Source organism: Malaya genurostris, chromosome 2 (genome assembly GCF_030247185.1).
Source record: "Malaya genurostris strain Urasoe2022 chromosome 2, Malgen_1.1, whole genome shotgun sequence".
Lineage (NCBI taxonomy): Eukaryota > Metazoa > Arthropoda > Insecta > Diptera > Culicidae > Malaya > Malaya genurostris.
In genome coordinates this window covers 14,656,160-14,669,290 of record NC_080571.1, presented here as the reverse complement: position 1 = coordinate 14,669,290, position 13,131 = coordinate 14,656,160, and the positions used below count along the sequence as shown (strand labels likewise).

The 13,131-nt window shown below is 35.6% G+C and overlaps 1 protein-coding gene across 2 annotated transcripts in view; it reads left to right on the top strand.

Moving 5' to 3' along the window:
- Positions 1-13,131, top strand: part of LOC131432664 (zinc finger protein sens) — a 443,520-nt gene that overhangs the window by 412,196 nt on the left and 18,193 nt on the right. The gene's annotated exons all lie outside the window — the stretch shown is intronic.

Genomic DNA, 13,131 nt, shown 5'->3' with positions numbered 1-13,131 from the left:
ACAAAAGTCACTTCTAATTGTCCTAGCCTAAGTGACAGAGAGCACAGGCACAGGACACGCCTACTCGGTTTTATTTTTTGCACACGACTAACTGAACTAACTTATGAGCGAAGTGCATCATAATTGTCAATTATGCTTAAGAGAAATTCAATGTAAAAACATTCGCCTTCGAGAAAGTCATAATATTAATAGCTAGCTGCAGTTCAGTAAGCACAGTTTTTTCAGGTTCAATAGCTTACCGTCATACAAGTCACTCACGGTTTCCAGATTTATTCCTCACCATTGCAAATATGATTCGTTTCACGCGGAGTTTCGTTGCTTTCGTGTCACTCGAGTCACTTTGCCTGCAACACAAATAGGGTGGAGCGTGAAAAGTAAATCATTAATGGCATTCGTAATTGGATTATGTCGGCCGACCTGTCTATGCGAATCACATACCTTTGACCAGCATACAAACTAGACCATACGTTGGACCAACTCGTTAAGCGTCTGGCAGATGTTGACCGACTACTTCGTGCGCTTTGACAGCACCAGTTTATAGTAGACAGTGTTGCTAGTCGCACGTTTGAAACTAGAATGTTTACGAATACTTTTCGCGTAGATCATTGTAATAAATAGAAATGGTTCAAAATAAAGCATGGCCTTTTTCATACCGAATAGAATTATGTAAATCCGTACATCGGTTCTTAAGTGATAGACTTTACACTATAGCGCCAGTGACTTTACCCTATAGTTTTAGAACCGGAAGTCGGACCCGGATGAAAATCAACAGTGACCTATGAGAATATAAAACCTTTGATTTGAGCCTAAGTTTGTGAAAATCGATTAAATCACCTCTGAGAAAATTGAGTGAATTTCGTTTTAGAGTTTTTAACCACTATTTCCGGAACGGAGAACTGGGAACCGGTATAGCCGAAGTCGGTTCGTTTAGTGAGTAACTAGTATAAAGACTGTCCCAGAAAGTATGAGCGCAACCAAAAACCGCTGCCATTTTGCAATGGTTCAGAATTTGTCAATTTTTATGGCTGCGTCCTGTTGTTTACACTCTTCTCTAACCACTTGTGCAGTTGTTTATTCGTTTCCATTAGTTTGTTCCGAAATGCGTGAACTTTCAGCAGAACAACGTCGAAAAAGTTGTGTACAAATAGTGCACAGAACGCGGACTGTCACTGAGAAAGATAGCAAAAATGGAAGAAGTAAGTGAAAAAGCCGTGCGAAATGCAATCAGGAAGTTCGGTGAGGATAACACCTTTGAGGATAAACCGAAAACGGGTGTAGCCTGAGACCGTTGGAACTAGACCCGTTTCAAAATTTAGCGAATGATTTTTTTGCGCCACTCCCTAAGGAGACCAAACGCCTGGTTTGTTTGCCCAGCTAATTGAGACCCTTCCTATGGGCGGGTATTCTCTGTTTCTGAGTTCCGGTCGAGACGGTCCAACGTGGCTCAGGTGACCTTGATAATCCGCCAACACCCCAAAGAAAACACCCGCTGAAAACCGAAATCGCTACCAGTAAGACCAGACGAATAAAGAAGATCCACTCAAACGATGCTTTTCATCACCGGTAAAGACTTTAGCAGCCACAGGGCTCCAGCTCGCGAGGAGATTTGGGAGGGTAGGTCTACAAAAATTATCCGAAATCTAATCGCCCGAATATCTTGAGAAATCCTTCACCTGAAAATACCATAAATAGTCTCTGCTAACAAAAAATTAAACACTATTTAAAATACTCAAACGAAATTCTGCTTTTATTACAAACAAAAAGTATATATATTTCCATCTTGGTAGGGATCGAACTCCAAACTCTCTACATGCTAGCTAGCTTTGTGTGCGGTCTACGAACTGATCTGGCTACTGTCACTTCTTTCTCTCTCTACTTTCCCAGCGCATATTTAATACTATCGAAGCTTCCTAATTCCTAGACTGGTATTCATCCGAAAATGAGTGACGGGGGGTAAGGTGCGTGCGTTTCCTTGTACAGACTTATACGGCGAGTTCATCGCCGACCTAGGATTTTCACAGGTGGCAGCAAAGGAAATCCACCAGACAAAAAAAAACGTTTTCGAACCCGGGCTTTAAGATGGTTTCAATAAATCGTGGTGATTTAGCCCATGTGACTAATTATGGGATCATTATATATATATATATATATATATATATATATATATATATATATATATATATATATATATATATATATATATATATATATATATATATATATATATTGATCATGCGCATGTCAAGGAAAGAAAACGGTTTGTACTCACACTACCATGGTTTTACGTGGTTTACGGGTCGATTCTGTAGACCGACGAGCGTTGACTGCTTTACGGGCGCCAGCGCGATTGCCTTGTCGTTTGCTGGCAGATTCGGGCCTGCAGAAGATCCGGATTTCTGGTTTGCGTTCACCACGTTCCACGCGGTAAATATTTGGTGTCGGGAATGATCGAAGCGATGGTTACTGCTCCCTGCCTAGCGCGTGGTTGACTTTTTACGATCAGCGCTTTTCCGGTCGGTTCACCGGGAACTTTGTAGCTAGATGGTGGGGTCAAAAGTGGTCGTTGATACTGGTTGGTCGATGTGACGGGAATTTTGCAGCACGAAGAACCTGCACAAAGACACGTACCCAACAACATGCTGGTTTTAGAAAACGCACTACACCGTCCGCTAATTTGCACCTTACCTTCAATCGATAATACCGACACTAACTATGCTCCAATAAACTCGGAGCCACTAACTTGCCTTATAGCTTGGCACTGGGGAAGGAAAACTATTTTATGGTGAACTGATAAAAGGAAACTCAAGATATTTTAGATTACCTAAAACTACACATCGAGGCGCAGAACAAAATTAAACCACTCCTGCCTCTTCCACGATCCAGAACAAAGTGGATGATCAGATCTTTGGAGTCCTCAGATTAAGCGTGGGTAAAATATTCCCTTCCGGAACTACGTAATTAATTACGAAGTTTTCCGAATCTCTCCTGCACACGATTTCAATCTCCCCCGAATGTTCCCAGAGCATTGACCTCCTAACAAAGAAGTTTGAGTCAGTCCGAACGATCCCTTTTAAACCACAGAGAAAGACATATTCTTCTCCGTATATCGCATTATCAAGATTATAAGCTAAGAAAAAGAAACCTACTTCAAATAGGGAGGTGACGCCCGCGTCGCGACCACCCGTCGAACGTGACTCAGTTCCAACCAGTCAACCAGGTCCGGCGTGAGAGTGCGTACTATAATAACAGATCGGCTGAAAAGTTCGTATCGTTTCTATGAGAGGGCGCCACTAGAATTAAATCCATACCATTTTCAGTTAGTACCAACCTTCAAAAGATACGTGTATAAATTTGACAGCTGTCTGATTATTAGTTTGTGAGATATTGCATTTTGAGTGAAGCTACTTTTGTTATTGTGAAAAAAATGGAAAAAAAAGGAATTTCGTGTGTTGATGAAACACTACTTTTTGAGGAAAAAAGTGCCGCCGATACCAAAAAATGGCTTGATGAGTGTTATCCAGACTCTGCACCGGGCGAAGCAACAATTCGTAAGTGGTTTGCAAAATTTCGTACTGGTCATATCAGCACCGAAGGCGATGAACGCAGTGGACGTCCAAAAGAGGCTGTTTGAAGCATTTGAAGGACGAAATTTCAAAAAAACGGCCTCATTTGAAGAAGAAAAAAGTTTTGTTTCATCAAGACAATGCACTGTGTCACAAGTCGATGAAAACCATGCTGAAATTGAACGAATTAGGCTTCGAATTGCTCCCTCATCCACCGTATTCTCCGGATTTGGCCCCCAGTGACTTTTTCCTGTTCTCAGACCTCAAGAGAATGCTCGCTGGTAAAAAATTTAGAAGCAATGAAGAGGTAATCGCTGAAACTGAGGCCTATTTTGAGGCAAAGGACAAATCGTACTACAAAAATGGTATCGAAAAGTTGGAAGATCACTATAATCGCTGTATCGCCTGTGATGGCAATTATGTTGAATAATAAAAACGAATTTTGGCAAAAAAATGTGTGTTTCTATTGAACGATACGAACTTTTCAGCCGAACTGTTATTCATTGGTACTCGAATGGCACTCTCGAGAGAATTTTACGCGAGGGGCCATACAATACTTAATTTATTCGGTAATGCTACACGGGTCGAAAAAATGGTCCTGCCAACTCTCAGTTGGATAAACGTATACTGAAGGCGTTCGAGCAAAAGAAGGAGGTTTCAGTTCGGGATGTGGCCAAAAAAAGTGGGCACTTCGAAGTCAAATTTTCTTCGTGCTAAAGAACGTTTGAATCTTCGAACCTATAAGAAGCAGAAACAACCAACACGTAGTCCGAAACATCGATCAGGCCGAGGGTTCGAAAGCTGTACAATACGATTCTTGCTGGAAATTTGAACTGCATAATCATGGACGACGAAACCTACGTGAAACTCGATTAAAAATCCTTATCGGGACCACAATATTATACGGTGCGAAAAGGGCAAGTGTCCGAGACATCGATTGAAGTCGAAAAATTTGGTAAGAAAGCTATGGTCTGGCTAGCATCTTGTAGCTGCGGTAAGATTTCGAAACCCTTCATCACCACTACTTCAATGAACAGCGAAATATACATCAAGGAATGTTTACAAAAACGACTTCTACCCATGACTCGAAGCCACAAGGATCCTGTTGTTTTCTGGCTAGATCTTGCTCCTTGCCACTACTCGAAATCAACGGTAGAATGGTAGACTACCAAAAATGTCACTTTCGTCCCAAAAGACATGAATCCACCAAATTGCCCACAACTTCGACCAATTGAGGAATTTTGGGGATTAACGAAGGCACATCTTAGGAAACATGTTGCCAAGAAGTCTGTACGGAATTTAATGAGGAACGTTCGCAAGAAGGTGCGCCAGCTAGTCTACAATGGCTAAGTAGCAAATGTTGAGAATAATATTCTGTTGTTGTAGTCTAATATTATCAGTATATCGAATAAAATTTGAATATCTAACACTTGTAAATTATTTACAGCGAAATCAAAGCGCGTTCATACTTTCTGGGGCAGTCTTTAGCCTACAAATTTACCCTACGTCTGACAGATATTTCTATACCTTCGGTCTAACAGATGGGTCTGGCCAGACCTATTCTCATTTACGTGTATTTTTATGCATTTCGGTGTAAATTAGAAGTGTATTCAGGTTCATTTCTACACAAACCAAGTATATTTCGTTTCTTACATTTCCTACTTGGCATATGCTTTTCTGAAATCTTGTAAAAGTAAAGATATCACACGGAAAAATGGGAATAATAAAACCAATAATGTTTTTGAGCGTTTTTGCCTTTCTCTATAGAAAGGTATTAGAATTGCTGGAAAAACCGACTTTCGAACGGAGCCTCAGAGACCCATAGTGTTATATACCATTCGACTCAGTTCGTCGAGATCGGAAAATGTCTGTGTGTGTGTATGTATGTGTGTGTGTGTATGTGTGTGCACTTTTCGAAGATATTTGAACGCGCTCAATTTTCTCAGAGATGGTTGATCCGATTTTAACAAACTTGGGCTCGTTTGAAAGCTACTATCGGGCCATTGATCAAGTTCGAAGATCAAATGGTTGTGACTTTTGGTTCCAGATATATGATGGCATAAGTAACGTAATCGACAAAACACGGTGATTTTTACCGCTCTTATATATATAAGGGTGCCAAAATTTTGGGATCACCTCTATTTTCGTTAAGTTCTAGTGCTCAAAAGTTTAAGCACCTCGAGAAAGCCTTCATGCAAAATTTGACCTAAATCAGACATGCTTAAGGGGTGCTGCTCGGTGGTAAAGGTTTGACAATTTTCGATCTTGAAAAAGCACCATAGGGGGGAGTACATGAAATTTCCAAAATCGAAAATTTTTTTTGATGCCGAAACTCTTAAAACTGCATGAAACATCGAAATTTAGTGTCATCTCAAAAAAAATTTTTTTTGAAAATATCAACTTTCTGGGACTTTCATATTCATATTTTTCATATTTTTTCTAAGTCCCAAAAAGTCGACTTTTTCAAAAAATTTTTTTTTTTCGAGATGACACTAAATCTCGACGTTTCATGCAATTCTAAGCCTTTTGGCATCAAAAAATTTTTTTCGATTTCGAAAATTTCATGTACTCCCCCCTATGGTGATTTTTCAAGATATATGAAAATTCCACTAAGTGGACTAAGAAGGCTTTTTTTAGATTAGCATCACTGATTACAAATAGGCAACGCAAATGTCAAGCACTAATTTGGAAAAATGATGCTGACTGTGTGACATAAACAGTGAAGCATGCTTTTGTGAAATACTCGAATCAATCTGAATCAATTAGTTTCGAAATTAGTATCCGAAATTATTTAATAAAATTATGAAATACATTTTCATGAGACTGTTATGAAAGAAGAGAAAGGCATTATCACACCACTAGGTGGATTAAGAAGGGTTTTTAAATTTAATTTTATAGAAACGTATGGGGCATTCCACGCAAAATCAACCACCCAAATTTTTTTTATTCGACTATTTGTTTCGGTAAAGAACTCGAAAATATGTGTGTGGGTCTTTTCCATAGCTTTCAAATAAGCGATTCCATAAAACAACCTTTAAAGTTAGTTTCATGAAAAATATTAAAAATTTATAAACAAATAAAAAAAATTCAAACTTAAGCTAATTTTTTTCTATTTTTTTTTGTTGAAAAAAGAAGCCTTAGGGGTTTAACTTAATCTTGGCAAAGTTTCAGAGTGGAAAGATTAACACTTTCGGAGCAGTGAATTTTTCAATAACGAAAAAAAATGGTTAAACTACGTATCACAAGAAGAATATGAACAGGGTGTGACCAAGTGGAGTAGTGTTTTTAAGGATACCAAAATGATTCCAGGCACACAGAAATACCATTCTTTCGTTCCGATTTCAGAAACCACAATCGTCACAAGACTGTATTCGAATGACGATGCACGTAGATAGCAAGCAAATAAACAATTCCTGGAAATATAAAAAATGGTGTTATAATTAAATATCCAAGTATCTCAAGAACAGCTACTTTTAGAAGAAAGGATATCATGAACAAATTTATTGCCTTTAACCTGTAGAACTTTTTTGGATTAATTTTGAAATGATTGAGAAAAAAAAATTTTTCGGTGTATATTTTTTTTTGCATCTCCTAATGACTTTTCGATATTGACTTTTCTTGCAATTTATTTTAAATTATTCTTTATGTTCTCCAACAAAAAAATTCTGATGAGATGGGAAGATAATGTAAGTTAGTAAAAAGAAATTATTGCCAATTACATTACAATACACCGCCTCTAAACAAAAAGTAGCTGTCATTTTCAGATCCAATTCAATAACTTTTTCGTTTCGTTGCGCCTTAATTTCTTATCATGTTCATATACAGGTTTTTAATACAGAATTTTAATCTCCCGATACAGATATGCAGATTTTTCTCCTGAAAAATAAAGAGTTAGGTATGGCAACTCTGCACGCTATACGAAATTGGACAAAGCAAGCTGCGAAGGGTGGTGTTTTCTTCTTCCGTACCAGCACGTACCGATGCGTACCGGTTTTGCGTCGTCATTTTGTATAACGGTTTGAAAGTTTTGACACTAATTGCCCTATAATTTCGGAACCGGAAGTTGGATCTGGATGAAATTGTACAGTATCTTTTAAGACAATAAGAGCATTAATTAGATTCATGAATTGTGAAAACTGGTTCAACCGTTGCTGAGAAATCGAAGTGAGTTCCGTTTTTGGAACATTTCTTAAATGTTATCGGTGCTTTCGGAAGCGGAAACCGGGGACTAGTATTCTCAAAATAGGTTTATATATTCACTAGCTAATAAGATCTGCCACCTAGATGAATTTACCAGTAAGTTTTACAGGAATTTGCACCTTTTTGCTATCACTTGTGAAAAAAAAACTCATGAAACTGAAAATTTTCCACTTATCGCGCTGTAATTAGATAGCAAGACATCAAATTTCAGTTGACCATACCCATGATGTCCGATTCCTTATTCAGTTTTGTTGATTGAGCTCTATTAAGTTTCCGTAAGACATCGTACAACGAATTTTGTCGGTTTGAGCGGCTCATGAATTATTCTTTCATTTGGAGAATTTTTCCAATGAAATCCCGGATGCGTTTTTTTTTTTTGCTCGGACAACAACTAGCAAATTTACATGATAAAGCCTCAATCAAACCGCTTATCTTCTCGGGCAGAAAATTAACTCAAACTGCCTCAGTTATCGCCTCTCATTGCACCATTACCGGTGTGGGGTAGCATCCTTTCACTAAAGTCGGCCCAACTGACTTACTGTTGGTGGATTTCGTGGAGAGGCGATCGCGGCACCGCCGCCGCGTTGGAGTCTTGCAGCGTAACAAATAAGCTGTGGGGCCGTTCGTGGAACGTCGTCGTCGTCGTTTTTTGCTGGTGCTCCTCATTTCATTATTCGCTTCGCAACGATCGACTGTTTCGCTTTCATTAACCGAATCTACGGCGTGTGCAAAGCGGGAAGGTGCTTGGGAACTTGGCCGGCAGGACGGCGGTGCTAACAAAACTTCGAATACAACACGGGCTTACAAATTGTTGTATTTAGCCGAGCACATCGAAGCACCGAATAACGAATGCCGTGCTGCCGGTAGACGATGACCGAACGGACCGAGGAGTGCGGTGGAGAAACATTTTAAATGCGAATTAAATAGCAATAATTTCTTTATTAAAACGGTCGTAAAACGGACTGCATCTACTATGAGATACCGGACTTTTATCTATCGGTGAGTTCGGCTAGCATCTGGATTTTTTTTTGTTGAGTTTTTAGGACCGTGTCCTTCGTTTCATAGTCAGCTGCTATCAGATCGGCTAAGCGACTAAGAAACAGAAACCGATCATTTTATGCGTATGCGTTTGTAAAGCACAAAAATTCCGGTTCCGGTATTGCAGAGTAATGAACGAGAAACGTGCAAACTTGTTCCGGTTTCGAAAACATCGGAAGTAATAACAATCATCTCCAAATTCGAACTTTCTTAGATTCAATGGAAATGGTGTCAATGATGACTGTGGAAATAAATACGAATCCGGTTTCCGGTTCTGGAGATAGGGAGTGATGTAAGAACGATGATGTACCAAATCAGGACTACATGGTGAATGTCACATTAATTCCTAATTCAGCATCCATTTTTGGCGAGCTACCAAAGAAGTGTGCGACCGTGCGTTGCCATGATGGAAAACGACACTTTTGCAAGTTGTAAGTTTTTTTTTTGTAAGAGATTTTTTTCTGTAAAGTTTTTTTTGTAGAATGTTTTTAGTAAGAAGAATTTTGCAAAAAAATTGTAAGAAGTTTTTCGTAGACCAAAAAATTGTCGTTATGAAATCTTTTATTGTAATTATCATTTTGTAAAAAACTTTTTTATTTTGTCGTGAATACGACCCACTTTACCCTCTGAGAGTGTGATAAATTTTTGATCGTGAATATCTCTTGTTGTATCTAACGAATCAACATAATTTTTGCTACATGTCGGAAATATGATCATCAGTTTTTTACAGCATTTTTCAGTTGTATGACACAATCACAATCATGTCCCAACGTAAGTTTTCAGAAATGTTTGGTATCAATGAGTACAAAAAAAAATCTCATGACACCTTTGTCGTGCCTGGGTAGGTATTACTTACTTTCGTTCATTCTAGCCTGCGCAGCTGACTGAGCAGGAAGTAAAGCAATTGCATCATTCCGGTTGGTTCAGGTCCAGAGCTCAGTTCCAGTTCCATTATCAAGAATTCAGTACAGTACGGAATCAATAGCGGAACGTTTGCTTAGCTAGTTTCTCTTAAAAGATGATCGATTGCGGTTGGTAGTTTGCATTGTAGCAAAATTCAATAAAAAGTGGACAACGATGGAGAACATTAGGCAAAATCAGCCCTTATAATGGTTCCAAATGTTATTCACTGAACTATAAAGATTGCAAATCTAGAATACTTTGATTCGCTTTGTGCACTTTTCGCAGTGCGAGATTCGCACCAAACAAGTGCGAATAAAGCCAGCATAGAAAATTTCACAATTTGACCCTTCTGAATGAAGGATGCAAATACGAAATGAAATAATCGACATCAAAATTTTGTATGGCACCATTTTTTTGTTCTCATTTATTCCGTTTTGTTTAATTGTGTGGTAGAAAATGTTTGTCACCAATAAGGCAACCTTTATTATGAATGCACTGTTACAATTCTGGAAATGAAGCTGTAAAAGTTTCGAAATACGCGCAATCAAGAAACGATTAGTTATCATTTCTTTTCATATTCACGTCCTCCAGTTATGTCTGTGACATTATTCACCCGCTTTTTTTTTTGAAGGTTTTTTGTAAGAAATTTTTTGGTAACTTTTTCGTCAACAGGTTTATGCAAGCAATTTTGGATAGAAAAAAAGTCACAGCCTTAGAATTAATATACTGATAACAGTGGCAAGTATTACACCGAATAGTAATAGTATCTCTGTCTGTTACTATTTCGTGACATTAGTGGCGAAATATTTTTAAAAATATCTTTAAGTGAAGTGTAACTAAATGGAATGTATTTTCTCTCAGTGCGATTTTTTTTAGAAAGTATTATTTTCTACAAGTTTTCTATAAAAGATTTTCGTATGAATTTTTAGTTAGAAGTACCTATTTTAGTAAGACGTTTTTTGTAAGTAGAGTTTGTAATGAGTTTCCAACACAAAGTTATGACAAGAAGTTTGATACGGGTATAGCGTGATGGAAAAATCAATACCTTTCACGCACTTCTGACCCGAAGAGGCGAATGACTCTAGGGTTAAAACCTCTATAATCTAAACAAGAAAAAGATGAAAGGTATATGTAATAAGTTTTTCGAAAGAAATATTATGAAAAAAAATTTTTGGAAGTTTATTTATGAAGATTTCGTTTAAAAACTTGTTTTTGGGAACCACTTTTTTGCAGAAAATTTCCTGCTAGAAGTTTTTTTATAAAAAAAATTGTAAGAATTATTTCGTGTGAAGCTTTTTTGTGAAAATCTTTTTGTAAAAGGTACTGTTGTTTTTCACAAGAAGTTGTTTGTAAAAAGTGTTTTGTAAAAAGATTCACGCTAGTAGTTTTTGTTTTGTAGAAAGTTTTCAGTTTAAATTTTTTTGTAGGGCTTATTTTGTAAAAAGATTTATATAATAAATTTTATGTAAAAAGGTTTATGAAAGAGGTTTTTAGTTTTTTGTTAAATAATTGCTATAAGTTTTTTTTATGAAAGTTTGTGTCAAAAACTTTGCGCAAAAAAATGTTTTTATAAGAATTATAAAATTATAAATTATGTTTTTAGAAGTTTCTGTAGGATCGTGTTGTAAGAATATTGTTGTTTTTGTAAAACGTTTTTTTCGAGATTTTTTCGGGAAAAAATGTTTTGCAAGAACTGTTTTGTAACAAGCTTTTGGTAAGAATTCTTCTCGGGAGCAGTTTTTGGTAAAAAGTTGCTTTGTTACAAGTTATTTGTAAGTGCGTATTTGTTAAGTTTTTTTCGTTGGAAATTTAATTGTAAGAAAATTTTTGGAAGCAGTTTCTTGCTAGAACGTTTTTGTAAAAATTATTTTTGTTATTATTGCTATAATTATTTGGAAATTTTTGGTGTTAACAGTTTTTTGTAAGAAGTTTTTTGGAGGTAGATTTTAGTGAAAATTCGGTTGTGAAAAGTTTTTTGCCAGAAGTTTTTTGTAAAAAGTTTCTCGTATGAAGTTTTTGCCTTTCTCATACAGAATTTGAAAAAAATTTTTGATAAAAGTTTTCAGTGAGAAGTTTTTAATAAAGTTTTTAATTTAAGTTTTTAGTGAGACGTTTTTAATTTTGAGTAAACAATTATTGTAAGATTTTTGTAAATTTTTTTGGGAAAAACGTATTGTAAAAAGTTTTGTGTAAGAAAATTTTTATAGGAAATTTTTTAAAAGAAGTTTATTGTAAGACAATTTCGTAAACATTTTTATTTTGAAATTTTGTGTTTAGAAATTTTTTGCAGGAAGAATTTTGTTAGAAACTTTGGTGAAGTTTTTTTTGCTGGAAGTTTTTTGTAGGAAGTTTTCTGTATGACTTTTTTGTTATAAGTTTTTGAAGGATTTTTGTAAAAAGTTTTTTGTAGTAAATTTTTGGTAAAAAGTTTTTCGCATAAAATTTTTTGTAAGAATTTTTTAAAAGAAGTTTTAGTAAAAAGTTTTTTGTAAACAATTTTTGCGCTGGAAGATTTTTTTAAGAAAAGTGTATAGTAAAAAGTTTCGAATTAAATTATTCAGGAAGTTTTTTTGTAGGAAGTTTTTTTGTTAGAAGTTTGTTTTAAGAAGTTCTTTGTAAGTACGTGTTTGTTAAGTATTTTTATCGTTGGAAATTTGTTGTAAGAAGGTTTTTGGAAATAGTTTCTTGCTAGAACGTTTTTGTAAAAAATAATTTTGTAATTATTATTGTTAAAATATTTGAAAATTTTTTTTGTTAGCAGTTTTTTGTAAGAAGTTTTTTGGAGGAAGTATTTTGTGAGAATTTTGTTGTTGTTTTTAGTAAACAGTTATTTTGTTGGAAGATTTTTGTTTTTTCTTTTTTCAAAAAACGTTTTGTAAAAAGTTTTGCTTAAGAAGATTTTTGTAGGAAGTTTTTTAAAAGAAATTCGTTGTAAGACAATTTTGTAAGAATATTTTCGTAAACATTTTTATTTTTAAATGTTGTGTTTAGAAATTTTTTGTAGGAAGAATTTTTGTTAGAAACTTTGGTGAAGTTTTTTTTGCTGGAAGTTTTTTTGTAAGAAGTTTTCTGTATGACTTTTTTGTTAAAACTTTTTAAAGGATTTTCGTAGAAAGTTTTTGATTAACAGTTTTTTGTAGGAGATTTTTGGTAAAAAGTTTTTCGTATAAAGTTTTTTGTAAGAATTTTCTAAGAAAAGTTTTAGTAAAAAGTTTTTTGTAAACAATTTTTTCGTTTAAAGATTTTTGTATTTTTTTGTGAAAAGTGTATAGTAAAAAGTTTCGAATAAGATTATTCAGGAAGTTTTTTTTGTAAGAAGTTTTTTTTGTTAGAAGTTTTTTTAAGAAGTTTACAGAAAACTTCCTTTTGTTAGAAGTTTTTGGTTGAAAGTTTTTTGTAGGAACTTTTTTTGTAAAAAGTGTGTTGT